At 35.2% G+C, this 12,564-nt stretch overlaps 1 protein-coding gene across 2 annotated transcripts in view; it reads right to left on the reverse strand.

Moving 5' to 3' along the window:
- Positions 1–11,894, reverse strand: part of LOC126765304 (probable nuclear hormone receptor HR38) — a 51,369-nt gene extending 39,475 nt beyond the window's left edge. The window contains exon 1 of one of the 2 annotated variants that reach the window (XM_050483024.1): positions 11,641–11,894. The gene's annotated coding sequence lies outside the window, so the exon portion shown is untranslated. Of the gene's footprint in view, positions 1–5,463; positions 6,107–11,640 lie in introns of those variants that run through there. The other variant, XM_050483023.1, reaches the window with a different exon arrangement.
- Positions 11,895–12,564: the final 670 nt, after the last annotated feature.

Raw genomic sequence — 12,564 nt, forward strand, 5'->3', positions numbered from 1 at the left:
GTGCATTTCGGTCACACGTGCCGGAAGTTGTAAGTCGATACTTGAGTAACAAGTGTTGTGTTAACTCTTCCCCTCTTAAATCGATTGTCCCCAATCGGTGTTGATCGTAGGGTGTGCCGTTGTTATTTGTAAAAAAGGACCTTTCCGCATGTTTAGTACGTCCTCTGCACTAGATTCAGGTGACAAATATACTTTTTGACGATTTTTATATAAAAATGCTATAACGATTATAATTATTACAATTATTATTATATCAGAACTTAAGCTAAGTCGCTTTTATTTATCAAAAATTCAATATTGTTTTCATGCTGGAGTTGCTTCACATACAATGTTTCCAGTCTTAATTCTTTATTAGTAAAATTTGTATTTTCTTTAATTTTAGTTATAACATTTGGTAATACGAAGGATTCATATACTTCCTTCCTTATATTAGTATATGATCTGTTAAATACATTTATTTCACAATTTTTAAATTTTATTAAAAAAGTTCCTCTTTGTTTTAAATTTTGTTTATTACAATTTTGTGTAATTTTTGATTGGAAATTTTTAAATATTAGTATTCCTGGTAGCACTTCGTTTACAGATTGCTCATTACAAATTCTGAGCTTACAGTATGCTTCTTCAAATTTTAGTATATTTGCTAAACATTGATCCTTCTCTTTAATTAAATTATCCTTAATTTCTACATTGTACATATTATTATCTTCATCTACTATTACATCGTATTTGTCTAAAATTAATGATTTATTGTTTATATTGGGAAGGGGTTCAATTTTGATTTGGGATAGGATGCTGTTCGAATATTGAGGTATGAGGACAGTTATAATGATTGTGTTATCCTGGAAAAGTACTGCTGTTTTTATGTGGCTATAGCTTTCGAAAGTCTGGTAATGAGATTTAGTTCTGTCAATGATTTAGTTCTGCAGATTGCGTAAAAGTGATATATCGTTGTTAACCTGGTAGGTGTGTTTAATATATCTGTTGGTATTATGGTTTAATTTGCTAATGAAAAAATTATCTTGTCCAATGTCGTCCACGTTTTGTGCATTGCGTAAAAGTGATATATCGTTGTTAACCTGGTAGGTGTGTTTAATGAATTGAATGTCGTCTTCTAGCTTCGCTTCTAATAAAATGAAATCTTTGTGAATTGTGTCTATTCTGCACAAAAGTAGTTTCTTTAAGTTGGTTTAAATAAGTAATTACCTCATATTTGGTTAAATAATTTGCTGCTTATTTATATGGTTCTTAATTGGTAATATCATTGTTTATCAAGTTGAACGTGTCCGGGTGCCAAATGAGGTTGCTAAAGTTTTCCATAATAAATTATTAATATTTTGTGCATCTGTTCTTTCCTTTTTATAATCACATTGTGTAAGTCTAAATCTAGGTGTCGCTAATCTTTTTTTTATCTTAACAAAAATCATCTCCTTCAAAATATTGTTTGGGGGGCCGGTTTTTATGGTAAGAAAGATCTGTATTTTAGTCCTTTGCCTGTGATATTAAGGAGACCCGTCTTCCGAAGTTTCAATTGGTTTCTTTAAAATGGGATTGATAAACCTTCTGTTTGCAGACAGCTTCTCAACCTGACTAATAAAATGAAATTTTTGTGAGTTCTGTCAAGTAATTGTCTGTCCTTAAAAGTAGTTGTCTTTATCTGTATTAATGTTGTCCGTAAATAAGTGAAAGGTTTTCCTCTGTTGCCTTTGATTTAATGGGTTTTGCGATGGCGTATTTTGAAAATTTGTCTATTGCTGTCAGAACCAGATTTTTGCCTATAAAGTATGTCTACGTGGATTATCTGTCCAGGGTCAAAATGGTTGATTGTCCTTACTCGTCTCTCCTTACAAGTGACGCATCTTTTTGGTAGATATCTTGTTTATTTTATTCGCCATACTTGGAAAATAGAATTTTTCTAAAATTTGTTTCTCCCTGCAATTTCTATGCGCTCTCTTATGTTCTTTTATAATAATATTTTCTTGCTCTTCTTCGTTTGTTATGTCTTCCACTTGGAACTGCGAAAACCTAATTTTATATTTATCAAAATGTAAGTGGTAAATTTCTTGAATCTTGCCCATAATGTGCTCCTCCGTTTTGATGCAGTTTATTACGGACGGATTTAAATATCTTTTTAAAATAGAAATCAAATTTTGTTCGCAGTAATCAGGTTCGGTTACTATATGACGATGGTAGGTAGGAAATATGATTTTTAATTGATATGTCGATGTTACATCCTTATTTAAAAATATTTGGTTTTTAAACGCGTTAATTGGTGCTTCTACGCAGTATATTAAATTGTGGAATGAGCTATCATCCGAATTTGTCGCTATTGATAGCGTATGCAAATCTGATTCTTGGTGTGGAATTCTTGACAGTGCGTCGGCCACGACGTTTGTTCTACCTGGTTTATAGTGCATTTCATAACTGTATCCTGCTACTATTGCTTTCCAGCGTTTCATTTTGCTATTAGCATTCTTGTTGCTTAACGCATAAGTTAATGGTTGGTGATCGGTGAATATTTTTACTCTGGCCGATCCATACAGATAATTACGAAATGAATTTAATGCCCAAATGATGGCTAACATTTATTTTTCGTTTGCGGCATAGTGCTCTTCCGCTTTGCTTAATGTCCTAGATAAAAATGCTATTGGTCTATCTGACTGAGACAATACTGCGCCTATGGCTAAGTTGGACGCATCCGTGGTCAGCTCAAATTCTTTGCTGTAATCCGGATACGTGAGGATGATATCCTCTGAGGTGAGGGAATTTTTTATTTTCATGAAAGCTTCTGTCGCTTCCTTATTCAAATTTATTTTTATGTGAGTAGATTTATTCTTTGACGTACGACCGTCTTCCCCTCTTAAAAGAGATGTTAGGGGTTTTGCAAGTTTAGCGTAATCTCTAATAAAACGCCGGTAGTACCCTGACATGCCGAGGAAGCCGCGAAGTTGTTTTAAATTTTGTGGTGGTGGAAAGTTTGAAATGGCTTCAACTTTTTTTGGGTTGGTTCTTATGCCAACCGGTGTGATTACATATCCTAAGAATTCTACTTCTTTTTTGAAAAATTTACATTTTCCTAACTGCACTTTCATATTAGCGTTTTCTAATGTTTCAAACACTTTATATATATGTTTGAAGTGTTCCTCCACTGTTTTGCTAAAAATAATTATATCGTCGATATACACGTAGCAACATTTCCATATGTGTTCTCTTAATATATCATCTAATGCGCGTTGAAAAATAGATGGCGCATTTTTTAGGCCAAATGGTAGTCGAGTAAATTCGTACTTCCCATTGTTGATAGAGAAAGCAGTTTTTTCTATATCGGATTTTTTTTAGTGGAATCTGGTGAAAACCACTTTTTAGGTCGAGAACGAAGAAGAAATTGCTATTACCTAGTTGAGAGATTACTTCTGTAATTTCCGGAATGGGGTATCTGTCCGCGATCGTTACTTTGTTTAATTTCCTATAATCAATGACCATAAGGTATTGTTTATTTCCTGCCTCGTCTGGCTTCTTTGGTACAATCCACACTGGGGAGTTGTACGGTGATCTAGATGGTCTAATTATACCATCGCTTAAAAGCTTTTCTACTTGAGATTCCACTTCCTGTTTCAATGCTGCAGGATATGGATAGAATTTTGTATAAACGGGGGAATCGGATGTTGTTCGAATTTGTCCGACAACTTTTGTTGTATAGGTTAGCTTTTCGTCAGGTTCGGAAAAAAGCTTTGTGTATTTATTTACGATGTTTTCCATCGTGTGCATTTGATTTTCTGAGAGGTTTCCCTCATCTACATACATTAATTGCGTTCACTCGCTGTGAGGGAAGCTGTTTGAGGAGAACCTTAAAGCCGTTACTTAAAGTCATGTAATTTTCTCCAGTGTATATAATGGCTTTAAAATCCCGAAGGGTATCATTCCCTAGAATACCGTCAAAGGTTTTGAGAAGTGGCATTAGATAGAATTTAATTTTATCTTTAAAGTTAAAAAGTTGAACATAAGTATGTTCTCTGATTTCTAAATTTCCCGCAATAGATTTTGCAAAAAAGGGGTTGTCGTTTCGGATTCTTTTCTTTGCCAGCTCTGGCTTAACATAATTTTTACTGGAACCTGTGTCCACTAAAAATTTTAAAATTCTACCGCTCTCCCCCTTTACTTCGAAGTAGGGGAGCGAAGAGCTAATTATTCTAAAAAATGGATATCGCTTGGTTTACCAAATTGCCCGTCTTCCTGTGACGTTGTGTTAATGTGAAATGTTCGTTGATCCTTCCTTCGCTGTTGATTCGGAAATTGTTGTGGCCTCTTGCCAAAGTGCTCGCTTCCTTGGGGTCTGTTTATGTAGTTAACGCGACGAGAGTGTATGCTCGGGTCGCCGTCCATGGGCTCTGGACGTGGCTGCGGTTTCGGAGGTCTTGAGGGGTTATCGTAATGAAAATTATTATGTTGTTGTTGCCTTGGTTGCCAAGTTGTCCGCTGAGGTTGGGGTAAATGCGCTAGCTGGGGGTAAAATTGATGCCTTTGTGGCTGATGAAAATTCCTTCTTGGAGGTAAGGGTGGAGGCTGTACTAGTCTTCCATTGTAGTTTTAAGTTTTAAGCAGAGATGAAGAGCCTGCGGCAGGTCTGCCGGCTCTCGTATTCCTAATAGTCTAGGTAAATCCCCGTTAAGCCCTCTTATAAAAGTATCTAATGCTTTGTCCCTATATGCTTGCGTCAGCATGCGAAGGGATTCATTGCCCATATCGAGACAACCTAATTTATTTAGTATCAATGAAAGGTGGCTATACACCAGCTGGTAGAAATCGGAAACTGTTCTATTTCCCTGGACCAATGTGGTCATTTGATATTCTAATGTTGACAAGTCGCGCTTTTCACCGTAGTGCATAATTAGACATTTAGAAATTGATTGCCAATCAAGTGGCGTATTATATGCTTCCAATGCCGCATCGGCATTGCCTATTACTTTATTCCGTATTACACTTAAAATTCCGTAATACTTCGGTGTCCCCTTTTGAGGTTCATATATCGCTAAAACTCGATCTACGCTTTTTTTCCATGAGTTGAATTCTCCTGGATTGCCAGAGAATTCTTTTAGACATTTTACGATGTCAGGTATCCTATCCAATTCGCCTAAGTTATTCCTATGTTCTATGTCTATAGTTTGGTCCGTAATGTCGGTTGCAATTGCATTTGGGTGTAATGCCGCATGTACCACTTGCGGTCCCTGTGTCTTTACTATATCTGAAGCTATACTAGCTATGAGCCTGGACAGGTCGTCCATACTCAATTGTGTATTTTGGGATGTCTGAGGGGTATTAGGTGACGAATTGGGGGGAAGGATTGGAGGGCGGATTAAATTATTGGGGTTCGACATTTGTGTACTTTTAATATTCTTAGTAATATAATGATATATTGATATTCTTAATATAATATCTAAATAGTAATTATAGGCAGCTTCCACTTACAGGATTGTTGAAGATTCTGTTGTCGCTGCTACCACCGATAGTATTATTCCTATTAGCTGCTGTGCCGGATATCTCCACTTGCTGAGCTGCAATTCGCTTGTTAAATATCTGCCTTGATTTTTACCCTTGCCTGCAATATGCGTTGATTTTTGCTTCCACGAAATTTTGTTGCAATAAATTTAATTTACACTTTGGCGTATTTCGTTGCACGCACACACGTATATTTTCATCAATATTTAATCCACGCACACCGCTTACTGCCTTTTTCAGCCGTGATTAATTGGTCGCTTTTTATTTTTATTTATATTTTTATTGTATTTTATTAATTTGTGTTTTATATTGTTTTTGTAGTTTGTTAATAAAATGTTTTTTTTTTTTTTTATTATTTTTTATTAAAGATGAAATAATTTGTATCCCTGAACTTGCGTGTATTTTACACTTAGCGAGTTGCAAGTCACCATACTCTTCAATTTGTAATTCTAAGTTTTTTTTCCTAACTCTTTGCAGATTTAGTTTCTTAAGCGGTCTTTCGATATTTTTTAGTTTTCACACATCATTAGGTTTGTATTATTGCTTTGTTCGTTCTTTCACTTGTGCACGCCTTTCTTCAGTTGTTTGGTATTTGTTACCGTGTGGGTTTTAGTTTTGCTTTAAATTTTATTAATAATTTCTCCGCGTTTTTATGTTTATTAACAGATAACACTTTGTGTGTCTTTTGTTTTTCACTTATTTAAACACTCGCGAATAGAATTGGCTAGCAACTATTGCTTCCCCGTTTGCTTTACGCTACTGAGAGCCTTTATTCCTCTATTATTTATAGCTTTTTAGCTCGGGCGCCAGTTAATCTTTTGGTTAATTGAAAACCAAAAAAATATAATTTTTCACGGAGCTGCATTCGGGCAGCGCTATCGCGTATCTTTATTGGCGTTTTACAAACTGAAGTTAGCTTAACCGAATTACAATATTTATGCTTAATTCTAACTTTAATAATTATAAGTAGCGTGATTCGCTTCCACGAATCTTATGCTGCACAACAGGTAGAGCAGGCGCTGACCACGCACTTTCTGGTGCATTTCGGTCACACGTGCCGGAAGTTGTAAGTCGATAGAGTAACAAGTGTTGTGTTAACTCTTCCTCTTAAATCGATTGTCCCCAATCGGTGTTGATCGTAGGGTGTGCCGTTGTTATTTGCAAAAAAGTACCTTTCCTCATGTTTAGTACGTCCTCTGCACTAGATTCAGGTGACAAATATACTTTTTGACGATTTTTATATAAAAATGCTATAACGATTATAATTATTACAATTATTATTATATCAGAACAAGCTAAGTCGCTTTTTATTTATCAAAATTCAATATTGTTTTCATGCTGGAGTTGCTTCACATACAATGTTTCCAGTCTTAATTCTTTATTAGTAAAATTTGTATTTTCTTTAATTTTAGTTATAACATTTGGTAATACGAAGGATTCATATACTTCCTTCCTTATATTAGTATATGATCTGTTAAATACATTTATTTCACAATTTTTAAATTTTATTAAAAGAGTTCCTTTTTGTTTTAAATTTTGTTTATTACAATTTTGTGTAATTTTTCGATTGGAAATTTTTAAATATTAGTATGCCTGGTAGCACTTCGTTTACAGTTTGCTCATTACAAATTCTGAGCTTACAGTCTGCTTCTTCAAATTTTAGTATATTTGCTAAACATTGATCCTTCTCTTTAATTAAATTATCCTTGTTTCTACATTGTACATATTATTATCTTCATCTACTATTACATCGTATTTGTCTAAAATTAATGATTTATTGTTTATATTGGGAAGGGGTTCAATTTTGATTTGGGATAGGATGCTGTTCGAATATTGAGGTATGAGGACAGTTATAATGATTGTGTTATCCTGGAAAAGTACTGCTGTTTTTATGTGGCTATAGCTTTCGAAATCGGTAATGAGATTTAGTTCTGCAGATGTCAGTATATCTGTTGGTATTATGCCTAATTTGCTTGAAAAAATTATCTGTCCAATGTCGTCCACGTGATTGCGTAAAAGTGATATATCGTTTTTAACCTGGTAGGTGTGTTTAATGAATTGAATGTCGTCTTCCAAAGTCTTAATCCTATTCTGCACTGTTTCCTTAAGTTGGTTTATGTAATTACTGACAATAATTTGCTGCTTATTTATATGGTTCGTAACATTGCTTATTTGTCCGGAAATGAGGTTGCTAAAGTATAATAAATTATTAATATTTTATGCATCTGTTCTTTCGCTTTTATTCAATTGTGTAAGTGCGTCGCTAATTTCTTTTTCGTCGTCGCTGTCCATGGTACCTGCTATGTATTTTAGTCCTTTGCCTATGATATTAAGGAGACCTCGTTTAGATTTAAAATGTGGGTATAAACCTTCTAGCTTCTAATAAAAGGAAATTTTTGTGAGTTGTGTCAAGTAATTGTCTGTCCTCAAAAGTAGTTGTCTTTAGTGTATTAATGTTGTCCGAAATAAGTGAAAGTGTTTCCTCATATTTGGTTAAGTTGATAAAATGTAGGACTTTATCAAAATGGTTGATTGTCCTTACTTCTCCTGTCTTAATTGGTAGGTATGTTATTGTTTGTCAAGTCCTGAACGTCAATTTGTTGGGTTTTTGTAGCGGGTGCCAATATAATTAGGATGAGGTAACTTTGTAGGTTCTCCCTTTCGCGGTTTTTCCACCTGCAAGTAAATTTTTTTCTTAACATTGTTTATGTTGTTTTGTGAACAATCCTGCCTGTTTTAGTTTTAACCGTGGTATTATAATTCTGCGCGACAATTTCCTTCCTAAATCTAGGTGATAACTTGGTTCCTAATCTCTTATTTATCTTAACAAAAATTTCATCTCCTTCAAAATATTGTTTGGGGGGCGTTCGGTTTTTATTGTGGTAAGAAAGATCTGCCAATTGCTTTTCCTGAAGCCTTTTCTTCGTTTCTTCTCTTTCCTCTTCTATTAGCCTGTGGTCGCTACTGACCCGTCTTCCGAAGAAGATTTCAATTGGTTTCTTTCCCGTTGTTGAATGGATAGTGTAGTTATATTCTTTGATTGACTGTTCCAAAAGTTCTTGGAACGATCGGTGGGTTTTATCTGTTTGCAGACAACGCATAATCTCCTGTAGAGTAGAATGGAAGCGCTCAACCTGACCGTTCGAGCAGCTTGTGTAAGGGGGGGTGCGGTATATTTTGGTGCCAAATTCGTTCTCTATCATAAAGTTAATGGACTCTGAGTTAAATGATCTTTCATTATCTATTACTAATGTTTCCGGTACGAGAAAAAAAAGAATGTCCCTTAAAGGTTGTCTGATATCCTCTGTTGCCTTTGATTTAATGGGTTTTGCGATGGCGTAATTTGTCTATTGCTGTCAGAACCAGATTTTTGCCTATCAATAGTATATCTACGTGGATTATCTGTCCAGGGTAATTAGGTATGGGTGTGGCTTGTAATTGCGGCTTTAATGGGTGGCGATCGTACTTGTTCTCCTTACAAGTGACGCATTTTTTTATTATCTTGTTTATTTTATTCGCCATACTTGGAAAATAGAATTTTTCTAAAATTTGTTTCTCCCTGCAATTTCTATGCGCTCTCTTATGTTCTTTTATAATAATATTTTCTTGCTCTTCTTCGTTTGTTATGTCTTCCACTTGGAACTGCGAAAACCTAATTTTATATTTATCAAAATGTCGTCATTGTTCTTGAATCTTGCCCATAATGTGCTCCTCCGTTTTGATGCAGTTTATTATGGACGGATTTAAATATCTTTTTAAAATAGCAATCAAATTTTGTTCGCAGTAATCAGGTTCGGTTACTATATGACGATGGTAGGTAGGAAATATGATTTTAAATTGATATGTTGACGTTACATCCTTATTTAAAAATATTTGGTTTTTAAACGCGTTAATGGTGCTTCTACGCAGTATATTAAATTGTGGGATGAGCTGTCATCCGAATTTGTCTATTGATAGCGTATGCAAATCTGATTCTTGGTGTGGAATTCTTGACAGTGCGTCGGCCACGACGTTTGTTCTACCTGGTTTATAGTGCATTTCATAACTGTATTCCTCTAGTATTGCTTTCCAGCGTTTCATTTTGCTATTAGCATTCTTGTTGCTTAACGCATAAGTTAATGGTTGGTGATCGGTGAATATTTTTACTCTGGCCGATCCATACAGATAATTACGAAATGAATTTAATGCCCAAATGATGGCTAACATTTATTTTTCGTTTGCGGCATAGTGCTCTTCCGCTTTGCTTAATGTCCTAGATAAAAATGCTATTGGTCTATCTGACTGAGACAATACTGCGCCTATGGCGAAGTTGGACGCATCCGTGGTCAGCTCAAATTCTTTGCTGTAATCCGGATACGTGAGGATGATATCCCCTGAGGTAAGGGAATTTTTTATTTTCATGAAAGCTTCTGTCGCTTCCTTATTCAAATTTATTTTTATGTGAGTAGATTTATTCTTTGACGTACGACCGTCTTCCCCTCTTAAAAGAGATGTTAGGGGTTTTGCAAGTTTAGCGTAATCTCTAATAAAACGCCGGTAGTACCCTGACATGCCGAGGAAGCTGCGAAGTTGTTTTAAATTTTGTGGTGGTGGAAAGTTTGAAATGGCTATTTTTTTGGGTTGGTTCTGCTGCGCCAACCGGTGTGATTACATATCCTAAGAATTCTACTTCTTTTTTTGAAAAATTGCATTCCTATTTGCTTTCATATTGTGATTTTTCTGTCTTTAAACAACATATATATATGTTTGAAGTGTTCCTCCACTGTTTTGCTAAAAATAATTATATCGTCGATATACACGTAGCAACATTTCCATATGTGTTCTCTTAATATATCATCTAATGCGCGTTGAAAAATAGATGGCGCATTTTTTAGGCCAAATGGTAGTCGAGTAAATTCGTACTTCACATTGTTGATAGAGAAAGCAGTTTTCTATATCGGATTTTTTTTAATGGAATCTGGTGAAAACCACTTTTAGGTCGAGAACGAAGAAGAAATTGCTATTACCTAGTTGAGAGATTACTTCGTATTCCTAATAGTCTTACTTTGTTTAATTTCCTATAATCAATGACCATAAGCCCTCTATAAAGTTGTACGTATCTAATGCTTTGTCCTATATGCTTGCGTCAGCTGCAGGATATGGATAGCGTATAAACAGGGGAATCGGGTTGTTCATTCACGTTTTGTTGTATAGGTTAGCTTTTCGTCATCGAGATTTATTTACGATGTTTTTCCATCGTGTTTATTTAGTATCAATGAAAGGTGGCTATACACCAGCTGGTACTTAAAGTCAAATTTTCGTGTATATAATGGCTTTAAAATCCCGAAGGGTATTTCCCTAGAATACCGTCATGTGGTCATTTGATATTCATAATGTTCTCCGACAAGTCGCGCTTGTCGTTTCCGTAGTGCATAATTAGACATTTCCACTAAAAATTGATTGCCAATCAAGTGGCGTATTATATGCTTTACCAATGCCGCATGTGGCATCCTTCCTTCGCTGTTATTTTATTCCGTATTACACTTAAAATTCCGTAATACTTGAGGGGTTATCGGTGTTGTTGTTGCCTTGGTTGCCTTGTCCGCTGAGGTTGGGGTCATATATCGCTAAAACTCGGAGGTAAGGGTACGCTTTTTTGTACGCATGATACGTTCTGATTCTGTAGTTCTCCTGCGATTGCTGAGAATTCTTTTAGACATTTTGTCGATGTCAGCATGTATTGCCTATATCGAGACAACCTTTTATTTAGCCTAAGTTATTCCTATGTTCTATGTTCTATTTCCCTGGAGTGGTTGATCCGTAATGTCGGTTGCAATTGCATTTAGAAATTGATTGGTATTATATGCTTCCAATGCCGCATGTACCACTTGCGGTCCCTGTGAGGTCTTATCGCTACTATATCTGAAGCTATTCTTTTACTAGCTATGAGCCTGGACAGGTCGTCCATAGTCAATTGTGTATTTTGGGATGTCTAGCTATGGGGACAGGTCGTATTCAATTGGTGACGATTGGTGGGGAAGGATTGGAGGGCGGATTAAATTATTGGGGTTCGCCATTTGTGTACTTTTAATATTCTTAGTAATATAATGATATATTGATATTCTTAATATAATATCTAAATAGTAATTATAGGCAGCTTCCACTTACAGGATTGTTGAAGATTCTGTTGTCGCTGCTACCACCGATAGTATTATTCCTATTAGCTGCTGTGCCGGATATCTCCACTTGCTGAGCTGCAATTCGCTTGTTAAATATCTGCTTTGATTTTTTCCCTTGCCTGCAATATGCGTTGATTTTTGCTTCCACGAAATTTTGTTGCAATAAATTTAATTTACACTTTGGCGTATTTCGTTGCACGCACACACGTATATTTTCATCAATATTTAATTCACGCACACCGCTTACTGCCTTTTCAGCCGTGATTAATTGGTCGCTTTTTATTTTTATTATTATTTTTTATTGTATTTTATTAATTTGTGTTTTGTATTGTTTTTGTAGTTTGTTAATAAAAATGTTTTTTTTTTATTATTATTTTTTATTAAAGATGAAATAATTTGTATCCCTGAACTTGCGTGTATTTTACACTTAGCGAGTTGCAAGTCACCACACTCTTCAATTTGTAATTCTAAGTTTTTTTTCCTAACTCTTTGCAGATTTAGTTTCTTAAGCGGTCTTTCGATATTTTTTAGTTTTCACACATCATTAGGTTTGTATTATTGCTTTGTTCGTTCTTTCACTTGTGCACGCCTTTCTTCAGTTGTTTGGTATTTGTTACCGTGTGGGTTTTAGTTTTGCTTTAAATTTTATTAATAATTTCTCCGCGTTTTTATCTTAATTAACAGATAACACTTTGTGTGTCTTTTGTTTTTCACTTATTTAAACACTCGCGAATAGAATTGGCTAGCAACTATTGCTTCCCGTTTGCTTTACGCTACTAGGGGGCCTTTATTCCTCTATTATTTATAGCTTTTTAGCTCGGGCGCCAGTTAATCTTTTGGTTAATTGAAAACCAAAAAAATATAATTTTTCACGGAGCTGCATTCGGGCAGCGCTATCGCGTATCTTTATTGA

Source organism: Bactrocera neohumeralis, unplaced genomic scaffold (assembly GCF_024586455.1).
Source record: "Bactrocera neohumeralis isolate Rockhampton unplaced genomic scaffold, APGP_CSIRO_Bneo_wtdbg2-racon-allhic-juicebox.fasta_v2 cluster10, whole genome shotgun sequence".
NCBI classification, from domain to species: Eukaryota; Metazoa; Arthropoda; class Insecta; order Diptera; family Tephritidae; genus Bactrocera; species Bactrocera neohumeralis.